The sequence below is a fragment of the Hyperolius riggenbachi genome, chromosome 8 (genome assembly GCF_040937935.1).
Source record: "Hyperolius riggenbachi isolate aHypRig1 chromosome 8, aHypRig1.pri, whole genome shotgun sequence".
Classification (NCBI taxonomy): domain Eukaryota; kingdom Metazoa; phylum Chordata; class Amphibia; order Anura; family Hyperoliidae; genus Hyperolius; species Hyperolius riggenbachi.
Genome location: NC_090653.1, coordinates 89,750,026 through 89,771,241, shown reverse-complemented (window position 1 = coordinate 89,771,241; position 21,216 = coordinate 89,750,026). Strand labels below are relative to the sequence as shown.

The window sequence follows — 21,216 nt, the reverse complement described above, 5'->3', positions numbered from 1 at the left end:
CCTCCAAAGCTTCTGATCCTGATGAAGTGAACTAGAAGAGAAGATGAGCTAACCCATATGACTGTAGGTGTGCCAAAGGGGATGGAATTTGTCAGTTTGTAAAACGTGTGTTAGAAAGCTTGTAGAAAAAAGTCGGCCTTGTTCCTTTTCTGCGAGATTTTCCAAAAGTCCATGTGAGGTTGCTGTTGAGAAGGCCCTTTGAAGAGCCTAGTAAATGAAAAGACCCAAGAGCTTGTTTTGGCAGGCCTGACCAATGTGCCATGATGGACAAAGTGAAAAGCTCTGTCAGAAGTGGGATTTGAACCCACACCTCCATTCAGAGACCAGAAGGCCCATGAGAAGGGAAGAGAAGCCTCTTGAGTCTGGCGCCTTAGACCACTCGGCCATCCTGACAAGCGGTGTACTATGTACCCATGCAGCTGGCAAAATGACTATACTTAACAGAGAAGAGACAACCACAAACTTAGCCTAGAAGACTTCATGAACACTGCAAGGCATGTTTTTTTCTCTGAAAACACTCATCAAACTGCCATTTTGGATCACTGCAATACCTTAGACAGCAATGTCATGTGCCTGCTCTAACAAATGAAATCCTTTGTGCTCCTTGAGCGTCATTTCCTACGCGGTGGCTGTTTCCAGTGGAAAATGGTTTCTTCATAAAGAGGCATGAGACCGCGTGGCCTAATGGATAAGGCGTCTGACTTCGGATCAGAAGATTGAGGGTTCGAGTCCCTTCGTGGTCGTTGAGCTCTGTTCTTGTCACTTCTGTAGAGTATTTGCTCCTCTTGTTGTAAATGTCCTCGGAGACTTTGCAAAAGCCTGTGCTTCCTCACTCATGCTTATCATTCAATCCCTGCTCTTGACTGTTTACAGCTACAAAGGTGGCTGCTTTTGCTGAGCTTTCACCACAATGTCAATGACGCTAACTCTTTTCTTACAACTTGTGCAAGTCCCAGCAAAGTTTTTACATCAACCTCAAATAAACACTGCTAGTCCACACTGGGATTCTAACCTTTGCCTTACTTTGAACCCAATACCCTGATGGACCTGGGAAGAGACTCTAAGTAAACTATATGACCCAGGGTTCAAACATTCATGGTGGCATCTCCCTTTCTGCTAAGCATTTTGTTTACTAACATGAGAAAATTAATTTCCTATATGATTTAGGAAATCCTTGTCTGCAATTCTGCTGTAAGCCAGACTTTTACAAAGGTGCAGACACAGCATGTCAAGTGGCACGATGCGATTCCTTCTTGTTGCAAGCTCAACAATTTCAAAAGGTTGCCTCGGTTCCCAATTTATATGAAGAGTTCTTGCCTGAAATTTGGAAAGTATGTCTGTCATTTCCTCTGAAAAGATATGATTCACACCGCAAATGGAACACTGCAATTGGTTTTCTTGCAACCTGAACTCTTTTCAAGGAAGGGTCCGTTGAAATTTCAACAAATGAGTCTTGTCAGAAGAGGGAATAACCCCACCTCTTTCACCAAAGGTCAGAACATACAGGGAAGACCTGTAAGTTATTGCCAAAACCTATCTCCTGAGTTCGGTCTCCTTACATATTTGTCACTTTACCTGTACACTAACCTTTTAAGATTTAGCAAAACAAATTGCCTCCAAAGCTTCTGATCCTGATGAAGTGAACTAGAAGAGAAGATGAGCTAACCCATATGACTGTAGGTGTGCCAAAGGGGATGGAATTTGTCAGTTTGTAAAACGTGTGTTAGAAAGCTTGTAGAAAAAAGTCGGCCTTGTTCCTTTTCTGCGAGATTTTCCAAAAGTCCATGTGAGGTTGCTGTTGAGAAGGCCCTTTGAAGAGCCTAGTAAATGAAAAGACCCAAGAGCTTGTTTTGGCAGGCCTGACAAATGTGCCATGATGGACAAAGTGAAAAAGCTCTGTCAGAAGTGGGATTTGAACCCACGCCTCCATTCGGAGACCAGAAGGCCCATGAGAAGGGAAGAGAAGCCTCTTGAGTCTGGCGCCTTAGACCACTCGGCCATCCTGACAAGCAGTGCACTATGTACCCATGCAGCTGGCACAATGACTATACTTAACAGAGAAGAGACAACCACAAACTTAGCCTAGAAGACTTCATGAACACTGCAAGTCATGTTTTTTTCTCTGAAAACACTCATCAAACTGCCATTTTGGATCACTGCAATACCTTAGACAGCAATGTCATGTGCCTGCTCTAACAAATGAAATTCTTTGTGCTCCTTGAGCGTCTTTTCCTATGCGGTGGCTGTTTCCAGTGGAAAATGGTTTCTTCATAAAGAGGCATGAGACCGCGTGGCCTAATGGATAAGGCGTCTGACTTCGGATCAGAAGATTGAGGGTTCGAGTCCCTTTGTGGTCGTTGAGCTCTGTTCTTGTCACTTCTGTTGAGTATTTGCTCCTCTTGTTGTAAATGTCCTCGGAGACTTTGCAAAAGCCTGTGCTTCCTCACTCATGCTTATCATTCAATCCCTGCCCTTGACTGTTTACAGCTACAAAGGTGGCTGCTTTTGCTGAGCTTTCACCACAATGTCAATGACGCTAACTCTTTTCTTACAACTTGTGCAAGTCCCAGCAAAGTTTTTACATCAACCTCAAATAAACACTGCTAGTCCACACTGGGATTCTAACCTTTGCCTTACTTTGAACCCAATACCCTGATGGACCTTGCAAGAGACTCTAAGTAAACTATATGACCCAGGGTTCAAACATTCATGGTGGCATCTCCCTTTCTGCTAAGCATTTTGTTTACTAACATGAGAAAATTAATTTCCTATATGATTTAGGAAATCCTTGTCTGCAATTCTGCTGTAAGCCAGACTTTTACAAAGGTGCAGACACAGCATGTCAAGTGGCACGATGCGATTCCTTCTTGTTGCAAGCTCAACAATTTCAAAAGGTTGCCTCGGTTCCCAATTTATATGAAGAGTTCTTGCCTGAAATTTGGAAAGTATGTCTGTCATTTCCTCTGAAAAGATATGATTCACACCGCAAATGGAACACTGCAATTGGTTTTCTTGCAACCTGAACTCTTTTCAAGGAAGGGTCCGTTGAAATTTCAACAAATGAGTCTTGTCAGAAGAGGGAATAACCCCACCTCTTTCACCAAAGGTCAGAACATACAGGGAAGACCTGTAAGTAATTGCCAAAACCTATCTCCTGAGTTCGGTCTCCTTACATATTTGTCACTTTACCTGTACACTAACCTTTTAAGATTTAGCAAAACAAATTGCCTCCAAAGCTTCTGATCCTGATGAAGTGAACTAGAAGAGAAGATGAGCTAACCCATATGACTGTAGGTGTGCCAAAGGGGATGGAATTTGTCAGTTTGTAAAACGTGTGTTAGAAAGCTTGTAGAAAAAAGTCAGCCTTGTTCCTTTTCTGCGAGATTTTCCAAAAGTCCATGTGAGGTTGCTGTTGAGAAGGCCCTTTGAAGAGCCTAGTAAATGAAAAGACCCAAGAGCTTGTTTTGGCAGGCCTGACCAATGTGCCATGATGGACAAAGTGAAAAAGCTCTGTCAGAAGTGGGATTTGAACCCACGCCTCCATTCGGAGACCAGAAGGCCCATGAGAAGGGAAGAGAAGCCTCTTGAGTCTGGCGCCTTAGACCACTCGGCCATCCTGACAAGCGGTGTACTATGTACCCATGCAGCTGGCAAAATGACTATACTTAACAGAGAAGAGACAACCACAAACTTAGCCTAGAAGACTTCATGAACACTGCAAGGCATGTTTTTTTCTCTGAAAACACTCATCAAACTGCCATTTTGGATCACTGCAATACCTTAGACAGCAATGTCATGTGCCTGCTCTAACAAATGAAATCCTTTGTGCTCCTTGAGCGTCTTTTCCTATGCGGTGGCTGTTTCCAGTGGAAAATGGTTTCTTCATAAAGAGGCATGAGACCGCGAGGCCTAATGGATAAGGCGTCTGACTTCGGATCAGAAGATTGAGGGTTCGAGTCCCTTCGTGGTCGTTGAGCTCTGTTCTTGTCACTTCTGTAGAGTATTTGCTCCTCTTGTTGTAAATGTCCTCGGAGACTTTGCAAAAGCCTGTGCTTCCTCACTCATGCTTATCATTCAATCCCTGCCCTTGACTGTTTACAGCTACAAAGGTGGCTGCTTTTGCTGAGCTTTCACCACAATGTCAATGACGCTAACTCTTTTCTTACAACTTGTGCAAGTCCCAGCAAAGTTTTTACATCAACCTCAAATAAACACTGCTAGTCCACACTGGGATTCTAACCTTTGCCTTACTTTGAACCCAATACCCTGATGGACCTTGCAAGAGACTCTAAGTAAACTATATGACCCAGGGTTCAAACATTCATGGTGGCATCTCCCTTTCTGCTAAGCATTTTGTTTACTAACATGAGAAAATTAATTTCCTATATGATTTAGGAAATCCTTGTCTGCAATTCTGCTGTAAGCCAGACTTTTACAAAGGTGCAGACACAGCATGTCAAGTGGCACAATGCGATTCCTTCTTGTTGCAAGCTCAACAATTTCAAAAGGTTGCCTCAGTTCCCAATTTATATGAAGAGTTCTTGCCTGAAATTTGGAAAGTATGTCTGTCATTTCCTCTGAAAAGATATGATTCACACCGCAAATGGAACACTGCAATTGGTTTTCTTGCAACCTGAACTCTTTTCAAGGAAGGGTCCGTTGAAATTTCAACAAATGAGTCTTGTCAGAAGAGGGAATAACCCCACCTCTTTCACCAAAGGTCAGAACATACAGGGAAGACCTGTAAGTTCTTGCCAAAACCTATCTCCTGAGTTCGGTCTCCTTACATATTTGTCACTTTACCTGTACACTAACCTTTTAAGATTTAGCAAAACAAATTGCCTCCAAAGCTTCTGATCCTGATGAAGTGAACTAGAAGAAAAGATGAGCTAACCCATATGACTGTAGGTGTGCCAAAGGGGATGGAATTTGTCAGTTTGTAAAACGTGTGTTAGAAAGCTTGTAGAAAAAAGTCGGCCTTGTTCCTTTTCTGCGAGATTTTCCAAAAGTCCATGTGAGGTTGCTGTTGAGAAGGCCCTTTGAAGAGCCTAGTAAATGAAAAGACCCAAGAGCTTGTTTTGGCAGGCCTGACCAATGTGCCATGATGGACAAAGTGAAAAAGCTCTGTCAGAAGTGGGATTTGAACCCACGCCTCCAATCGGAGACCAGAAGGCCCATGAGAAGGGAAGAGAAGCCTCTTGAGTCTGGCGCCTTAGACCACTCGGCCATCCTGACAAGCGGTGTACTATGTACCCATGCAGCTGGCACAATGACTATACTTAACAGAGAAGAGACAACCACAAACTTAGCCTAGAAGACTTCATGAACACTGCAAGGCATGTTTTTTTTTCTGAAAACACTTATCAAACTGCCATTTTGGATCACTGCAATACCTTAGACAGCAATGTCATGTGCCTGCTCTAACAAATGAAATCCTTTGTGCTCCTTGAGCGTCTTTTCCTATGCGGTGGCTGTTTCCAGTGGAAAATGGTTTCTTCATAAAGAGGCTTGAGACCGCGTGGCCTAATGGATAAGGCGTCTGACTTCGGATCAGAAGATTGAGGGTTCGAGTCCCTTCGTGGTCGTTGAGCTCTGTTCTTGTCACTTCTGTAGAGTATTTGCTCCTCTTGTTGTAAATGTCCTCGGAGACTTTGCAAAAGCCTGTGCTTCCTCACTCATGCTTATCATTCAATCCCTGCCCTTGACTGTTTACAGCTACAAAGGTGGCTGCTTTTGCTGAGCTTTCACCACAATGTCAATGACGCTAACTCTTTTCTTACAACTTGTGCAAGTCCCAGCAAAGTTTTTACATCAACCTCAAATAAACACTGCTAGTCCACACTGGGATTCTAACCTTTGCCTTACTTTGAACCCAATACCCTGATGGACCTTGGAAGAGACTCTAAGTAAACTATATGACCCAGGGTTCAAACATTCATGGTGGCAACTCCCTTTCTGCTAAGCATTTTGTTTACTAACATGAGAAAATTAATTTCCTATATGATTTAGGAAATCCTTGTCTGCAATTCTGCTGTAAGCCAGACTTTTACAAAGGTGCAGACACAGCATGTCAAGTGGCACGATGCGATTCCTTCTTGTTGCAAGCTCAACAATTTCAAAAGGTTGCCTCGGTTCCCAATTTATATGAAGAGTTCTTGCCTGAAATTTGGAAAGTATGTCTGTCATTTCCTCTGAAAAGATATGATCCACACCGCAAATGGAACACTGCAATTGGTTTTCTTGCAACCTGAACTCTTTTCAAGGAAGGGTCCGTTGAAATTTCAACAAATGAGTCTTGTCAGAAGAGGGAATAACCCCACCTCTTTCACCAAAGGTCAGAACATACAGGGAAGACCTGTAAGTTATTGCCAAAACCTATCTCCTGAGTTCGGTCTCCTTACATATTTGTCACTTTACCTGTACACTAACCTTTTAAGATTTAGCAAAACAAATTGCCTCCAAAGCTTCTGATCCTGATGAAGTGAACTAGAAGAGAAGATGAGCTAACCCATATGACTGTAGGTGTGCCAAAGGGGATGGAATTTGTCAGTTTGTAAAACGTGTGTTAGAAAGCTTGTAGAAAAAAGTCGGCCTTGTTCCTTTTCTGCGAGATTTTCCAAAAGTCCATGTGAGGTTGCTGTTGAGAAGGCCCTTTGAAGAGCCTAGTAAATGAAAAGACCCAAGAGCTTGTTTTGGCAGGCCTGACCAATGTGCCATGATGGACAAAGTGAAAAGCTCTGTCAGAAGTGGGATTTGAACCCACACCTCCATTCAGAGACCAGAAGGCCCATGAGAAGGGAAGAGAAGCCTCTTGAGTCTGGCGCCTTAGACCACTCGGCCATCCTGACAAGCGGTGTACTATGTACCCATGCAGCTGGCAAAATGACTATACTTAACAGAGAAGAGACAACCACAAACTTAGCCTAGAAGACTTCATGAACACTGCAAGGCATGTTTTTTTCTCTGAAAACACTCATCAAACTGCCATTTTGGATCACTGCAATACCTTAGACAGCAATGTCATGTGCCTGCTCTAACAAATGAAATCCTTTGTGCTCCTTGAGCGTCATTTCCTACGCGGTGGCTGTTTCCAGTGGAAAATGGTTTCTTCATAAAGAGGCATGAGACCGCGTGGCCTAATGGATAAGGCGTCTGACTTCGGATCAGAAGATTGAGGGTTCGAGTCCCTTCGTGGTCGTTGAGCTCTGTTCTTGTCACTTCTGTAGAGTATTTGCTCCTCTTGTTGTAAATGTCCTCGGAGACTTTGCAAAAGCCTGTGCTTCCTCACTCATGCTTATCATTCAATCCCTGCTCTTGACTGTTTACAGCTACAAAGGTGGCTGCTTTTGCTGAGCTTTCACCACAATGTCAATGACGCTAACTCTTTTCTTACAACTTGTGCAAGTCCCAGCAAAGTTTTTACATCAACCTCAAATAAACACTGCTAGTCCACACTGGGATTCTAACCTTTGCCTTACTTTGAACCCAATACCCTGATGGACCTGGGAAGAGACTCTAAGTAAACTATATGACCCAGGGTTCAAACATTCATGGTGGCATCTCCCTTTCTGCTAAGCATTTTGTTTACTAACATGAGAAAATTAATTTCCTATATGATTTAGGAAATCCTTGTCTGCAATTCTGCTGTAAGCCAGACTTTTACAAAGGTGCAGACACAGCATGTCAAGTGGCACGATGCGATTCCTTCTTGTTGCAAGCTCAACAATTTCAAAAGGTTGCCTCGGTTCCCAATTTATATGAAGAGTTCTTGCCTGAAATTTGGAAAGTATGTCTGTCATTTCCTCTGAAAAGATATGATTCACACCGCAAATGGAACACTGCAATTGGTTTTCTTGCAACCTGAACTCTTTTCAAGGAAGGGTCCGTTGAAATTTCAACAAATGAGTCTTGTCAGAAGAGGGAATAACCCCACCTCTTTCACCAAAGGTCAGAACATACAGGGAAGACCTGTAAGTTATTGCCAAAACCTATCTCCTGAGTTCGGTCTCCTTACATATTTGTCACTTTACCTGTACACTAACCTTTTAAGATTTAGCAAAACAAATTGCCTCCAAAGCTTCTGATCCTGATGAAGTGAACTAGAAGAGAAGATGAGCTAACCCATATGACTGTAGGTGTGCCAAAGGGGATGGAATTTGTCAGTTTGTAAAACGTGTGTTAGAAAGCTTGTAGAAAAAAGTCGGCCTTGTTCCTTTTCTGCGAGATTTTCCAAAAGTCCATGTGAGGTTGCTGTTGAGAAGGCCCTTTGAAGAGCCTAGTAAATGAAAAGACCCAAGAGCTTGTTTTGGCAGGCCTGACAAATGTGCCATGATGGACAAAGTGAAAAAGCTCTGTCAGAAGTGGGATTTGAACCCACGCCTCCATTCGGAGACCAGAAGGCCCATGAGAAGGGAAGAGAAGCCTCTTGAGTCTGGCGCCTTAGACCACTCGGCCATCCTGACAAGCAGTGCACTATGTACCCATGCAGCTGGCACAATGACTATACTTAACAGAGAAGAGACAACCACAAACTTAGCCTAGAAGACTTCATGAACACTGCAAGTCATGTTTTTTTCTCTGAAAACACTCATCAAACTGCCATTTTGGATCACTGCAATACCTTAGACAGCAATGTCATGTGCCTGCTCTAACAAATGAAATTCTTTGTGCTCCTTGAGCGTCTTTTCCTATGCGGTGGCTGTTTCCAGTGGAAAATGGTTTCTTCATAAAGAGGCATGAGACCGCGTGGCCTAATGGATAAGGCGTCTGACTTCGGATCAGAAGATTGAGGGTTCGAGTCCCTTTGTGGTCGTTGAGCTCTGTTCTTGTCACTTCTGTTGAGTATTTGCTCCTCTTGTTGTAAATGTCCTCGGAGACTTTGCAAAAGCCTGTGCTTCCTCACTCATGCTTATCATTCAATCCCTGCCCTTGACTGTTTACAGCTACAAAGGTGGCTGCTTTTGCTGAGCTTTCACCACAATGTCAATGACGCTAACTCTTTTCTTACAACTTGTGCAAGTCCCAGCAAAGTTTTTACATCAACCTCAAATAAACACTGCTAGTCCACACTGGGATTCTAACCTTTGCCTTACTTTGAACCCAATACCCTGATGGACCTTGCAAGAGACTCTAAGTAAACTATATGACCCAGGGTTCAAACATTCATGGTGGCATCTCCCTTTCTGCTAAGCATTTTGTTTACTAACATGAGAAAATTAATTTCCTATATGATTTAGGAAATCCTTGTCTGCAATTCTGCTGTAAGCCAGACTTTTACAAAGGTGCAGACACAGCATGTCAAGTGGCACGATGCGATTCCTTCTTGTTGCAAGCTCAACAATTTCAAAAGGTTGCCTCGGTTCCCAATTTATATGAAGAGTTCTTGCCTGAAATTTGGAAAGTATGTCTGTCATTTCCTCTGAAAAGATATGATTCACACCGCAAATGGAACACTGCAATTGGTTTTCTTGCAACCTGAACTCTTTTCAAGGAAGGGTCCGTTGAAATTTCAACAAATGAGTCTTGTCAGAAGAGGGAATAACCCCACCTCTTTCACCAAAGGTCAGAACATACAGGGAAGACCTGTAAGTAATTGCCAAAACCTATCTCCTGAGTTCGGTCTCCTTACATATTTGTCACTTTACCTGTACACTAACCTTTTAAGATTTAGCAAAACAAATTGCCTCCAAAGCTTCTGATCCTGATGAAGTGAACTAGAAGAGAAGATGAGCTAACCCATATGACTGTAGGTGTGCCAAAGGGGATGGAATTTGTCAGTTTGTAAAACGTGTGTTAGAAAGCTTGTAGAAAAAAGTCAGCCTTGTTCCTTTTCTGCGAGATTTTCCAAAAGTCCATGTGAGGTTGCTGTTGAGAAGGCCCTTTGAAGAGCCTAGTAAATGAAAAGACCCAAGAGCTTGTTTTGGCAGGCCTGACCAATGTGCCATGATGGACAAAGTGAAAAAGCTCTGTCAGAAGTGGGATTTGAACCCACGCCTCCATTCGGAGACCAGAAGGCCCATGAGAAGGGAAGAGAAGCCTCTTGAGTCTGGCGCCTTAGACCACTCGGCCATCCTGACAAGCGGTGTACTATGTACCCATGCAGCTGGCAAAATGACTATACTTAACAGAGAAGAGACAACCACAAACTTAGCCTAGAAGACTTCATGAACACTGCAAGGCATGTTTTTTTCTCTGAAAACACTCATCAAACTGCCATTTTGGATCACTGCAATACCTTAGACAGCAATGTCATGTGCCTGCTCTAACAAATGAAATCCTTTGTGCTCCTTGAGCGTCTTTTCCTATGCGGTGGCTGTTTCCAGTGGAAAATGGTTTCTTCATAAAGAGGCATGAGACCGCGAGGCCTAATGGATAAGGCGTCTGACTTCGGATCAGAAGATTGAGGGTTCGAGTCCCTTCGTGGTCGTTGAGCTCTGTTCTTGTCACTTCTGTAGAGTATTTGCTCCTCTTGTTGTAAATGTCCTCGGAGACTTTGCAAAAGCCTGTGCTTCCTCACTCATGCTTATCATTCAATCCCTGCCCTTGACTGTTTACAGCTACAAAGGTGGCTGCTTTTGCTGAGCTTTCACCACAATGTCAATGACGCTAACTCTTTTCTTACAACTTGTGCAAGTCCCAGCAAAGTTTTTACATCAACCTCAAATAAACACTGCTAGTCCACACTGGGATTCTAACCTTTGCCTTACTTTGAACCCAATACCCTGATGGACCTTGCAAGAGACTCTAAGTAAACTATATGACCCAGGGTTCAAACATTCATGGTGGCATCTCCCTTTCTGCTAAGCATTTTGTTTACTAACATGAGAAAATTAATTTCCTATATGATTTAGGAAATCCTTGTCTGCAATTCTGCTGTAAGCCAGACTTTTACAAAGGTGCAGACACAGCATGTCAAGTGGCACAATGCGATTCCTTCTTGTTGCAAGCTCAACAATTTCAAAAGGTTGCCTCAGTTCCCAATTTATATGAAGAGTTCTTGCCTGAAATTTGGAAAGTATGTCTGTCATTTCCTCTGAAAAGATATGATTCACACCGCAAATGGAACACTGCAATTGGTTTTCTTGCAACCTGAACTCTTTTCAAGGAAGGGTCCGTTGAAATTTCAACAAATGAGTCTTGTCAGAAGAGGGAATAACCCCACCTCTTTCACCAAAGGTCAGAACATACAGGGAAGACCTGTAAGTTCTTGCCAAAACCTATCTCCTGAGTTCGGTCTCCTTACATATTTGTCACTTTACCTGTACACTAACCTTTTAAGATTTAGCAAAACAAATTGCCTCCAAAGCTTCTGATCCTGATGAAGTGAACTAGAAGAAAAGATGAGCTAACCCATATGACTGTAGGTGTGCCAAAGGGGATGGAATTTGTCAGTTTGTAAAACGTGTGTTAGAAAGCTTGTAGAAAAAAGTCGGCCTTGTTCCTTTTCTGCGAGATTTTCCAAAAGTCCATGTGAGGTTGCTGTTGAGAAGGCCCTTTGAAGAGCCTAGTAAATGAAAAGACCCAAGAGCTTGTTTTGGCAGGCCTGACCAATGTGCCATGATGGACAAAGTGAAAAAGCTCTGTCAGAAGTGGGATTTGAACCCACGCCTCCAATCGGAGACCAGAAGGCCCATGAGAAGGGAAGAGAAGCCTCTTGAGTCTGGCGCCTTAGACCACTCGGCCATCCTGACAAGCGGTGTACTATGTACCCATGCAGCTGGCACAATGACTATACTTAACAGAGAAGAGACAACCACAAACTTAGCCTAGAAGACTTCATGAACACTGCAAGGCATGTTTTTTTTTCTGAAAACACTTATCAAACTGCCATTTTGGATCACTGCAATACCTTAGACAGCAATGTCATGTGCCTGCTCTAACAAATGAAATCCTTTGTGCTCCTTGAGCGTCTTTTCCTATGCGGTGGCTGTTTCCAGTGGAAAATGGTTTCTTCATAAAGAGGCTTGAGACCGCGTGGCCTAATGGATAAGGCGTCTGACTTCGGATCAGAAGATTGAGGGTTCGAGTCCCTTCGTGGTCGTTGAGCTCTGTTCTTGTCACTTCTGTAGAGTATTTGCTCCTCTTGTTGTAAATGTCCTCGGAGACTTTGCAAAAGCCTGTGCTTCCTCACTCATGCTTATCATTCAATCCCTGCCCTTGACTGTTTACAGCTACAAAGGTGGCTGCTTTTGCTGAGCTTTCACCACAATGTCAATGACGCTAACTCTTTTCTTACAACTTGTGCAAGTCCCAGCAAAGTTTTTACATCAACCTCAAATAAACACTGCTAGTCCACACTGGGATTCTAACCTTTGCCTTACTTTGAACCCAATACCCTGATGGACCTTGGAAGAGACTCTAAGTAAACTATATGACCCAGGGTTCAAACATTCATGGTGGCAACTCCCTTTCTGCTAAGCATTTTGTTTACTAACATGAGAAAATTAATTTCCTATATGATTTAGGAAATCCTTGTCTGCAATTCTGCTGTAAGCCAGACTTTTACAAAGGTGCAGACACAGCATGTCAAGTGGCACGATGCGATTCCTTCTTGTTGCAAGCTCAACAATTTCAAAAGGTTGCCTCGGTTCCCAATTTATATGAAGAGTTCTTGCCTGAAATTTGGAAAGTATGTCTGTCATTTCCTCTGAAAAGATATGATCCACACCGCAAATGGAACACTGCAATTGGTTTTCTTGCAACCTGAACTCTTTTCAAGGAAGGGTCCGTTGAAATTTCAACAAATGAGTCTTGTCAGAAGAGGGAATAACCCCACCTCTTTCACCAAAGGTCAGAACATACAGGGAAGACCTGTAAGTTATTGCCAAAACCTATCTCCTGAGTTCGGTCTCCTTACATATTTGTCACTTTACCTGTACACTAACCTTTTAAGATTTAGCAAAACAAATTGCCTCCAAAGCTTCTGATCCTGATGAAGTGAACTAGAAGAGAAGATGAGCTAACCCATATGACTGTAGGTGTGCCAAAGGGGATGGAATTTGTCAGTTTGTAAAACGTGTGTTAGAAAGCTTGTAGAAAAAAGTCGGCCTTGTTCCTTTTCTGCGAGATTTTCCAAAAGTCCATGTGAGGTTGCTGTTGAGAAGGCCCTTTGAAGAGCCTAGTAAATGAAAAGACCCAAGAGCTTGTTTTGGCAGGCCTGACCAATTTGCCATGATGGACAAAGTGAAAAGCTCTGGCAGAAGTGGGATTAGAACCCACGCCTCCATTCAGAGACCAGAAGGCCCATGAGAAAGGAAGAGAAGCCTTTTGAGTCTGGCGCCTTAGACCACTCGGCCATCCTGACAAGCGGTGTACTATGTACCCATGCAGCTGGCACAATGACTATACTTAACAGAGAAGAGACAACCACAAACTTAGCCTAGAAGACTTCATGAACACTGCAAGGCATGTTTTTTTCTCTGAAAACACTCATCAAACTGCCATTTTGGATCACTGCAATACCTTAGACAGCAATGTCATGTGCCTGCTCTAACAAATGAAATCCTTTGTGCTCCTTGAGCGTCTTTTCCTATGCGGTGGCTGTTTCCAGTGGAAAATGGTTTCTTCATAAAGAGGCATGAGACTGCGTGGCCTAATGGATAAGGCGTCTGACTTCGGATCAGAAGATTGAGGGTTCGAGTCCCTTCGTGGTCGTTGAGCTCTGTTCTTGTCACTTCTGTAGAGTATTTGCTCCTCTTGTTGTAAATGTCCTCGGAGACTTTGCAAAAGCCTGTGCTTCCTCACTCATGCTTATCATTCAATCCCTGCCCTTGACTGTTTACAGCTACAAAGGTGGCTGCTTTTGCTGAGCTTTCACCACAATGTCAATGACGCTAACTCTTTTCTTACAACTTGTGCAAGTCCCAGCAAAGTTTTTACATCAACCTCAAATAAACACTGCTAGTCCACACTGGGATTCTAACCTTTGCCTTACTTTGAACCCAATACCCTGATGGACCTGGGAAGAGACTCTAAGTAAACTATATGACCCAGGGTTCAAACATTCATGGTGGCATCTCCCTTTCTGCTAAGCATTTTGTTTACTAACATGAGAAAATTAATTTCCTATATGATTTAGGAAATCCTTGTCTGCAATTCTGCTGTAAGCCAGACTTTTACAAAGGTGCAGACACAGCATGTCAAGTGGCACGATGCGATTCCTTCTTGTTGCAAGCTCAACAATTTCAAAAGGTTGCCTCGGTTCCCAATTTATATGAAGAGTTCTTGCCTGAAATTTGGAAAGTATGTCTGTCATTTCCTCTGAAAAGATATGATTCACACCGCAAATGGAACACTGCAATTGGTTTTCTTGCAACCTGAACTCTTTTCAAGGAAGGGTCCGTTGAAATTTCAACAAATGAGTCTTGTCAGAAGAGGGAATAACCCCACCTCTTTCACCAAAGGTCAGAACATACAGGGAAGACCTGTAAGTTATTGCCAAAACCTATCTCCTGAGTTCGGTCTCCTTACATATTTGTCACTTTACCTGTACACTAACCTTTTAAGATTTAGCAAAACAAATTGCCTCCAAAGCTTCTGATCCTGATGAAGTGAACTAGAAGAGAAGATGAGCTAACCCATATGACTGTAGGTGTGCCAAAGGGGATGGAATTTGTCAGTTTGTAAAACGTGTGTTAGAAAGCTTGTAGAAAAAAGTCGGCCTTGTTCCTTTTCTGCGAGATTTTCCAAAAGTCCATGTGAGGTTGCTGTTGAGAAGGCCCTTTGAAGAGCCTAGTAAATGAAAAGACCCAAGAGCTTGTTTTGGCAGGCCTGACAAATGTGCCATGATGGACAAAGTGAAAAAGCTCTGTCAGAAGTGGGATTTGAACCCACGCCTCCATTCGGAGACCAGAAGGCCCATGAGAAGGGAAGAGAAGCCTCTTGAGTCTGGCGCCTTAGACCACTCGGCCATCCTGACAAGCAGTGCACTATGTACCCATGCAGCTGGCACAATGACTATACTTAACAGAGAAGAGACAACCACAAACTTAGCCTAGAAGACTTCATGAACACTGCAAGTCATGTTTTTTTCTCTGAAAACACTCATCAAACTGCCATTTTGGATCACTGCAATACCTTAGACAGCAATGTCATGTGCCTGCTCTAACAAATGAAATTCTTTGTGCTCCTTGAGCGTCTTTTCCTATGCGGTGGCTGTTTCCAGTGGAAAATGGTTTCTTCATAAAGAGGCATGAGACCGCGTGGCCTAATGGATAAGGCGTCTGACTTCGGATCAGAAGATTGAGGGTTCGAGTCCCTTTGTGGTCGTTAAGCTCTGTTCTTGTCACTTCTGTAGAGTATTTGCTCCTCTTGTTGTAAATGTCCTCGGAGACTTTGCAAAAGCCTGTGCTTCCTCACTCATGCTTATCATTCAATCCCTGCCCTTGACTGTTTACAGCTACAAAGGTGGCTGCTTTTGCTGAGCTTTCACCACAATGTCAATGACGCTAACTCTTTTCTTACAACTTGTGCAAGTCCCAGCAAAGTTTTTACATCAACCTCAAATAAACACTGCTAGTCCACACTGGGATTCTAACCTTTGCCTTACTTTGAACCCAATACCCTGATGGACCTTGCAAGAGACTCTAAGTAAACTATATGACCCAGGGTTCAAACATTCATGGTGGCATCTCCCTTTCTGCTAAGCATTTTGTTTACTAACATGAGAAAATTAATTTCCTATATGATTTAGGAAATCCTTGTCTGCAATTCTGCTGTAAGCCAGACTTTTACAAAGGTGCAGACACAGCATGTCAAGTGGCACGATGCGATTCCTTCTTGTTGCAAGCTCAACAATTTCAAAAGGTTGCCTCGGTTCCCAATTTATATGAAGAGTTCTTGCCTGAAATTTGGAAAGTATGTCTGTCATTTCCTCTGAAAAGATATGATTCACACCGCAAATGGAACACTGCAATTGGTTTTCTTGCAACCTGAACTCTTTTCAAGGAAGGGTCCGTTGAAATTTCAACAAATGAGTCTTGTCAGAAGAGGGAATAACCCCACCTCTTTCACCAAAGGTCAGAACATACAGGGAAGACCTGTAAGTTATTGCCAAAACCTATCTCCTGAGTTCGGTCTCCTTACATATTTGTCACTTTACCTGTACACTAACCTTTTAAGATTTAGCAAAACAAATTGCCTCCAAAGCTTCTGATCCTGATGAAGTGAACTAGAAGAGAAGATGAGCTAACCCATATGACTGTAGGTGTGCCAAAGGGGATGGAATTTGTCAGTTTGTAAAACGTGTGTTAGAAAGCTTGTAGAAAAAAGTCAGCCTTGTTCCTTTTCTGCGAGATTTTCCAAAAGTCCATGTGAGGTTGCTGTTGAGAAGGCCCTTTGAAGAGCCTAGTAAATGAAAAGACCCAAGAGCTTGTTTTGGCAGGCCTGACCAATGTGCCATGATGGACAAAGTGAAAAAGCTCTGTCAGAAGTGGGATTTGAACCCACGCCTCCATTCGGAGACCAGAAGGCCCATGAGAAGGGAAGAGAAGCCTCTTGAGTCTGGCGCCTTAGACCACTCGGCCATCCTGACAAGCGGTGTACTATGTACCCATGCAGCTGGCAAAATGACTATACTTAACAGAGAAGAGACAACCACAAACTTAGCCTAGAAGACTTCATGAACACTGCAAGGCATGTTTTTTTCTCTGAAAACACTCATCAAACTGCCATTTTGGATCACTGCAATACCTTAGACAGCAATGTCATGTGCCTGCTCTAACAAATGAAATCCTTTGTGCTCCTTGAGCGTCTTTTCCTATGCGGTGGCTGTTTCCAGTGGAAAATGGTTTCTTCATAAAGAGGCATGAGACCGCGTGGCCTAATGGATAAGGCGTCTGACTTCGGATCAGAAGATTGAGGGTTCGAGTCCTTTCGTGGTCGTTGAGCTCTGTTCTTGTCACTTCTGTAGAGTATTTGCTCCTCTTGTTGTAAATGTCCTCGGAGACTTTGCAAAAGCCTGTGCTTCCTCACTCATGCTTATCATTCAATCCCTGCCCTTGACTGTTTACAGCTACAAAGGTGGCTGCTTTTGCTGAGCTTTCACCACAATGTCAATGACGCTAACTCTTTTCTTACAACTTGTGCAAGTCCCAGCAAAGTTTTTACATCAACCTCAAATAAACACTGCTAGTCCACACTGGGATTCTAACCTTTGCCTTACTTTGAACCCAATACCCTGATGGACCTTGCAAGAGACTCTAAGTAAACTATATGACCCAGGGTTCAAACATTCATGGTGGCATCTCCCTTTCTGCTAAGCATTTTGTTTACTAACATGAGAAAATTAATTTCCTATATGATTTAGGAAATCCTTGTCTGCAATTCTGCTGTAAGCCAGACTTTTACAAAGGTGCAGACACAGCATGTCAAGTGGCACGATGCGATTCCTTCTTGTTGCAAGCTCAACAATTTCAAAAGGTTGCCTCGGTTCCCAATTTATATGAAGAGTTCTTGCCTGAAATTTGGAAAGTATGTCTGTCATTTCCTCTGAAAAGATATGATCCACACCGCAAATGGAACACTGCAATTGGTTTTCTTGCAACCTGAACTCTTTTCAAGGAAGGGTCCGTTGAAATTTCAACAAATGAGTCTTGTCAGAAGAGGGAATAACCCCACCTCTTTCACCAAAGGTCAGAACATACAGGGAAGACCTGTAAGTTCTTGCCAAAACCTATCTCCTGAGTTCGGTCTCCTTACATATTTGTCACTTTACCTGTACACTAACCTTTTAAGATTTAGCAAAACAAATTGCCTCCAAAGCTTCTGATCCTGATGAAGTGAACTAGAAGAGAAGATGAGCTAACCCATATGACTGTAGGTGTGCCAAAGGGGATGGAATTTGTCAGTTTGTAAAACGTGTGTTAGAAAGCTTGTAGAAAAAAGTCGGCCTTGTTCCTTTTCTGCGAGATTTTCCAAAAGTCCATGTGAGGTTGCTGTTGAGAAGGCCCTTTGAAGAGCCTAGTAAATGAAAAGACCCAAGAGCTTGTTTTGGCAGGCCTGACCAATGTGCCATGATGGACAAAGTGAAAAAGCTCTGTCAGAAGTGGGATTTGAACCCACGCCTCCAATCGGAGACCAGAAGGCCCATGAGAAGGGAAGAGAAGCCTCTTGAGTCTGGCGCCATAGACCACTCGGCCATCCTGACAAGCGGTGTACTATGTACCCATGCAGCTGGCACAATGACTATACTTCACAGAGAAGAGACAACCACAAACTTAGCCTAGAAGACTTCATGAACACTGCAAGGCATGTTTTTTTTTCTGAAAACACTTATCAAACTGCCATTTTGGATCACTGCAATACCTTAGACAGCAATGTCATGTGCCTGCTCTAACAAATGAAATCCTTTGTGCTCCTTGAGCGTCTTTTCCTATGCGGTGGCTGTTTCCAGTGGAAAATGGTTTCTTCATAAAGAGGCATGAGACTGCGTGGCCTAATGGATAAGGCGTCTGACTTCGGATCAGAAGATTGAGGGTTCGAGTCCCTTCGTGGTCGTTGAGCTCTGTTCTTGTCACTTCTGTAGAGTATTTGCTCCTCTTGTTGTAAATGTCCTCGGAGACTTTGCAAAAGCCTGTGCTTCCTCACTCATGCTTATCATTCAATCCCTGCCCTTGACTGTTTACAGCTACAAAGGTGGCTGCTTTTGCTGAGCTTTCACCACAATGTCAATGACGCTAACTCTTTTCTTACAACTTGTGCAAGTCCCAGCAAAGTTTTTACATCAACCTCAAATAAACACTGCTAGTCCACACTGGGATTCTAACCTTTGCCTTACTTTGAACCCAATACCCTGATGGACCTGGGAAGAGACTCTAAGTAAACTATATGACCCAGGGTTCAAACATTCATGGTGGCATCTCCCTTTCTGCTAAGCATTTTGTTTACTAACATGAGAAAATTAATTTCCTATATGATTTAGGAAATCCTTGTCTGCAATTCTGCTGTAAGCCAGACTTTTACAAAGGTGCAGACACAGCATGTCAAGTGGCACGATGCGATTCCTTCTTGTTGCAAGCTCAACAATTTCAAAAGGTTGCCTCGGTTCCCAATTTATATGAAGAGTTCTTGCCTGAAATTTGGAAAGTATGTCTGTCATTTCCTCTGAAAAGATATGATTCACACCGCAAATGGAACACTGCAATTGGTTTTCTTGCAACCTGAACTCTTTTCAAGGAAGGGTCCGTTGAAATTTCAACAAATGAGTCTTGTCAGAAGAGGGAATAACCCCACCTCTTTCACCAAAGGTCAGAACATACAGGGAAGACCTGTAAGTTATTGCCAAAACCTATCTCCTGAGTTCGGTCTCCTTACATATTTGTCACTTTACCTGTACACTAACCTTTTAAGATTTAGCAAAACAAATTGCCTCCAAAGCTTCTGATCCTGATGAAGTGAACTAGAAGAGAAGATGAGCTAACCCATATGACTGTAGGTGTGCCAAAGGGGATGGAATTTGTCAGTTTGTAAAACGTGTGTTAGAAAGCTTGTAGAAAAAAGTCGGCCTTGTTCCTTTTCTGCGAGATTTTCCAAAAGTCCATGTGAGGTTGCTGTTGAGAAGGCCCTTTGAAGAGCCTAGTAAATGAAAAGACCCAAGAGCTTGTTTTGGCAGGCCTGACAAATGTGCCATGATGGACAAAGTGAAAAAGCTCTGTCAGAAGTGGGATTTGAACCCACGCCTCCATTCGGAGACCAGAAGGCCCATGAGAAGGGAAGAGAAGCCTCTTGAGTCTGGCGCCTTAGACCACTCGGCCATCCTGACAAGCAGTGCACTATGTACCCATGCAGCTGGCACAATGACTATACTTAACAGAGAAGAGACAACCACAAACTTAGCCTAGAAGACTTCATGAACACTGCAAGTCATGTTTTTTTCTCTGAAAACACTCATCAAACTGCCATTTTGGATCACTGCAATACCTTAGACAGCAATGTCATGTGCCTGCTCTAACAAATGAAATTCTTTGTGCTCCTTGAGCGTCTTTTCCTATGCGGTGGCTGTTTCCAGTGGAAAATGGTTTCTTCATAAAGAGGCATGAGACCGCGTGGCCTAATGGATAAGGCGTCTGACTTCGGATCAGAAGATTGAGGGTTCGAGTCCCTTTGTGGTCGTTAAGCTCTGTTCTTGTCACTTCTGTAGAGTATTTGCTCCTCTTGTTGTAAATGTCCTCGGAGACTTTGCAAAAGCCTGTGCTTCCTCACTCATGCTTATCATTCAATCCCTGCCCTTGACTGTTTACAGCTACAAAGGTGGCTGCTTTTGCTGAGCTTTCACCACAATGTCAATGACGCTAACTCTTTTCTTACAACTTGTGCAAGTCCCAGCAAAGTTTTTACATCAACCTCAAATAAACACTGCTAGTCCACACTGGGATTCTAACCTTTGCCTTACTTTGAACCCAATACCCTGATGGACCTTGCAAGAGACTCTAAGTAAACTATATGACCCAGGGTTCAAACATTCATGGTGGCATCTCCCTTTCTGCTAAGCATTTTGTTTACTAACATGAGAAAATTAATTTCCTATATGATTTAGGAAATCCTTGTCTGCAATTCTGCTGTAAGCCAGACTTTTACAAAGGTGCAGACACAGCATGTCAAGTGGCACGATGCGATTCCTTCTTGTTGCAAGCTCAACAATTTCAAAAGGTTGCCTCGGTTCCCAATTTATATGAAGAGTTCTTGCCTGAAATTTGGAAAGTATGTCTGTCATTTCCTCTGAAAAGATATGATTCACACCGCAAATGGAACACTGCAATTGGTTTTCTTGCAACCTGAACTCTTTTCAAGGAAGGGTCCGTTGAAATTTCAACAAATGAGTCTTGTCAGAAGAGGGAATAACCCCACCTCTTTCACCAAAGGTCAGAACATACAGGGAAGACCTGTAAGTTATTGCCAAAACCTATCTCCTGAGTTCGGTCTCCTTACATATTTGTCACTTTACCTGTACACTAACCTTTTAAGATTTAGCAAAACAAATTGCCTCCAAAGCTTCTGATCCTGATGAAGTGAACTAGAAGAGAAGATGAGCTAACCCATATGACTGTAGGTGTGCCAAAGGGGATGGAATTTGTCAGTTTGTAAAACGTGTGTTAGAAAGCTTGTAGAAAAAAGTCAGCCTTGTTCCTTTTCTGCGAGATTTTCCAAAAGTCCATGTGAGGTTGCTGTTGAGAAGGCCCTTTGAAGAGCCTAGTAAATGAAAAGACCCAAGAGCTTGTT

General features: G+C 43.0%; 26 non-coding genes across 26 annotated transcripts; 13 read left to right on the top strand and 13 right to left on the bottom strand.

Annotated features, from left to right (window-relative positions):
• Window positions 1-283: 283 nt before the first annotated feature.
• TRNAL-CAA (transfer RNA leucine (anticodon CAA)) lies at window positions 284-393 on the bottom strand. Its single transcript has 2 exons — window positions 356-393; window positions 284-329 (listed from the first exon to the last, which is right to left on the bottom strand). It is a non-coding gene; the product is annotated as a tRNA-Leu (tRNA).
• Window positions 394-670: 277 nt separating this feature from the next.
• Window positions 671-743, top strand: TRNAR-UCG (transfer RNA arginine (anticodon UCG)). The gene has a single exon. It is a non-coding gene; the product is annotated as a tRNA-Arg (tRNA).
• A 1,154-nt stretch (window positions 744-1,897) lies between these two features.
• Window positions 1,898-2,007, bottom strand: TRNAL-CAA (transfer RNA leucine (anticodon CAA)). The gene is made up of 2 exons: window positions 1,970-2,007; window positions 1,898-1,943 (listed from the first exon to the last, which is right to left on the bottom strand). It is a non-coding gene; the product is annotated as a tRNA-Leu (tRNA).
• Window positions 2,008-2,284: 277 nt separating this feature from the next.
• TRNAR-UCG (transfer RNA arginine (anticodon UCG)) lies at window positions 2,285-2,357 on the top strand. Its single transcript has one exon. It is a non-coding gene; the product is annotated as a tRNA-Arg (tRNA).
• Window positions 2,358-3,511: 1,154 nt separating this feature from the next.
• TRNAL-CAA (transfer RNA leucine (anticodon CAA)) lies at window positions 3,512-3,621 on the bottom strand. Its single transcript has 2 exons — window positions 3,584-3,621; window positions 3,512-3,557 (listed from the first exon to the last, which is right to left on the bottom strand). It is a non-coding gene; the product is annotated as a tRNA-Leu (tRNA).
• Window positions 3,622-3,898: 277 nt separating this feature from the next.
• Window positions 3,899-3,971, top strand: TRNAR-UCG (transfer RNA arginine (anticodon UCG)). Its single transcript has one exon. It is a non-coding gene; the product is annotated as a tRNA-Arg (tRNA).
• Window positions 3,972-5,125: 1,154 nt separating this feature from the next.
• TRNAL-CAA (transfer RNA leucine (anticodon CAA)) lies at window positions 5,126-5,235 on the bottom strand. Its single transcript has 2 exons — window positions 5,198-5,235; window positions 5,126-5,171 (listed from the first exon to the last, which is right to left on the bottom strand). It is a non-coding gene; the product is annotated as a tRNA-Leu (tRNA).
• Window positions 5,236-5,512: 277 nt separating this feature from the next.
• TRNAR-UCG (transfer RNA arginine (anticodon UCG)) lies at window positions 5,513-5,585 on the top strand. The gene has a single exon. It is a non-coding gene; the product is annotated as a tRNA-Arg (tRNA).
• Window positions 5,586-6,738: 1,153 nt separating this feature from the next.
• TRNAL-CAA (transfer RNA leucine (anticodon CAA)) lies at window positions 6,739-6,848 on the bottom strand. The gene is made up of 2 exons: window positions 6,811-6,848; window positions 6,739-6,784 (listed from the first exon to the last, which is right to left on the bottom strand). It is a non-coding gene; the product is annotated as a tRNA-Leu (tRNA).
• Window positions 6,849-7,125: 277 nt separating this feature from the next.
• Window positions 7,126-7,198, top strand: TRNAR-UCG (transfer RNA arginine (anticodon UCG)). Its single transcript has one exon. It is a non-coding gene; the product is annotated as a tRNA-Arg (tRNA).
• Window positions 7,199-8,352: 1,154 nt separating this feature from the next.
• On the bottom strand, window positions 8,353-8,462 carry TRNAL-CAA (transfer RNA leucine (anticodon CAA)). The gene is made up of 2 exons: window positions 8,425-8,462; window positions 8,353-8,398 (listed from the first exon to the last, which is right to left on the bottom strand). It is a non-coding gene; the product is annotated as a tRNA-Leu (tRNA).
• Window positions 8,463-8,739: 277 nt separating this feature from the next.
• Window positions 8,740-8,812, top strand: TRNAR-UCG (transfer RNA arginine (anticodon UCG)). The gene has a single exon. It is a non-coding gene; the product is annotated as a tRNA-Arg (tRNA).
• A 1,154-nt stretch (window positions 8,813-9,966) lies between these two features.
• TRNAL-CAA (transfer RNA leucine (anticodon CAA)) lies at window positions 9,967-10,076 on the bottom strand. Its single transcript has 2 exons — window positions 10,039-10,076; window positions 9,967-10,012 (listed from the first exon to the last, which is right to left on the bottom strand). It is a non-coding gene; the product is annotated as a tRNA-Leu (tRNA).
• Window positions 10,077-10,353: 277 nt separating this feature from the next.
• Window positions 10,354-10,426, top strand: TRNAR-UCG (transfer RNA arginine (anticodon UCG)). Its single transcript has one exon. It is a non-coding gene; the product is annotated as a tRNA-Arg (tRNA).
• A 1,154-nt stretch (window positions 10,427-11,580) lies between these two features.
• Window positions 11,581-11,690, bottom strand: TRNAL-CAA (transfer RNA leucine (anticodon CAA)). Its single transcript has 2 exons — window positions 11,653-11,690; window positions 11,581-11,626 (listed from the first exon to the last, which is right to left on the bottom strand). It is a non-coding gene; the product is annotated as a tRNA-Leu (tRNA).
• A 277-nt stretch (window positions 11,691-11,967) lies between these two features.
• On the top strand, window positions 11,968-12,040 carry TRNAR-UCG (transfer RNA arginine (anticodon UCG)). The gene has a single exon. It is a non-coding gene; the product is annotated as a tRNA-Arg (tRNA).
• A 1,153-nt stretch (window positions 12,041-13,193) lies between these two features.
• Window positions 13,194-13,303, bottom strand: TRNAL-CAA (transfer RNA leucine (anticodon CAA)). Its single transcript has 2 exons — window positions 13,266-13,303; window positions 13,194-13,239 (listed from the first exon to the last, which is right to left on the bottom strand). It is a non-coding gene; the product is annotated as a tRNA-Leu (tRNA).
• Window positions 13,304-13,580: 277 nt separating this feature from the next.
• Window positions 13,581-13,653, top strand: TRNAR-UCG (transfer RNA arginine (anticodon UCG)). Its single transcript has one exon. It is a non-coding gene; the product is annotated as a tRNA-Arg (tRNA).
• Window positions 13,654-14,807: 1,154 nt separating this feature from the next.
• On the bottom strand, window positions 14,808-14,917 carry TRNAL-CAA (transfer RNA leucine (anticodon CAA)). Its single transcript has 2 exons — window positions 14,880-14,917; window positions 14,808-14,853 (listed from the first exon to the last, which is right to left on the bottom strand). It is a non-coding gene; the product is annotated as a tRNA-Leu (tRNA).
• A 277-nt stretch (window positions 14,918-15,194) lies between these two features.
• On the top strand, window positions 15,195-15,267 carry TRNAR-UCG (transfer RNA arginine (anticodon UCG)). Its single transcript has one exon. It is a non-coding gene; the product is annotated as a tRNA-Arg (tRNA).
• A 1,154-nt stretch (window positions 15,268-16,421) lies between these two features.
• Window positions 16,422-16,531, bottom strand: TRNAL-CAA (transfer RNA leucine (anticodon CAA)). The gene is made up of 2 exons: window positions 16,494-16,531; window positions 16,422-16,467 (listed from the first exon to the last, which is right to left on the bottom strand). It is a non-coding gene; the product is annotated as a tRNA-Leu (tRNA).
• A 277-nt stretch (window positions 16,532-16,808) lies between these two features.
• On the top strand, window positions 16,809-16,881 carry TRNAR-UCG (transfer RNA arginine (anticodon UCG)). The gene has a single exon. It is a non-coding gene; the product is annotated as a tRNA-Arg (tRNA).
• A 1,154-nt stretch (window positions 16,882-18,035) lies between these two features.
• On the bottom strand, window positions 18,036-18,145 carry TRNAL-CAA (transfer RNA leucine (anticodon CAA)). The gene is made up of 2 exons: window positions 18,108-18,145; window positions 18,036-18,081 (listed from the first exon to the last, which is right to left on the bottom strand). It is a non-coding gene; the product is annotated as a tRNA-Leu (tRNA).
• Window positions 18,146-18,422: 277 nt separating this feature from the next.
• Window positions 18,423-18,495, top strand: TRNAR-UCG (transfer RNA arginine (anticodon UCG)). The gene has a single exon. It is a non-coding gene; the product is annotated as a tRNA-Arg (tRNA).
• Window positions 18,496-19,649: 1,154 nt separating this feature from the next.
• Window positions 19,650-19,759, bottom strand: TRNAL-CAA (transfer RNA leucine (anticodon CAA)). Its single transcript has 2 exons — window positions 19,722-19,759; window positions 19,650-19,695 (listed from the first exon to the last, which is right to left on the bottom strand). It is a non-coding gene; the product is annotated as a tRNA-Leu (tRNA).
• A 277-nt stretch (window positions 19,760-20,036) lies between these two features.
• TRNAR-UCG (transfer RNA arginine (anticodon UCG)) lies at window positions 20,037-20,109 on the top strand. Its single transcript has one exon. It is a non-coding gene; the product is annotated as a tRNA-Arg (tRNA).
• Window positions 20,110-21,216: the final 1,107 nt, after the last annotated feature.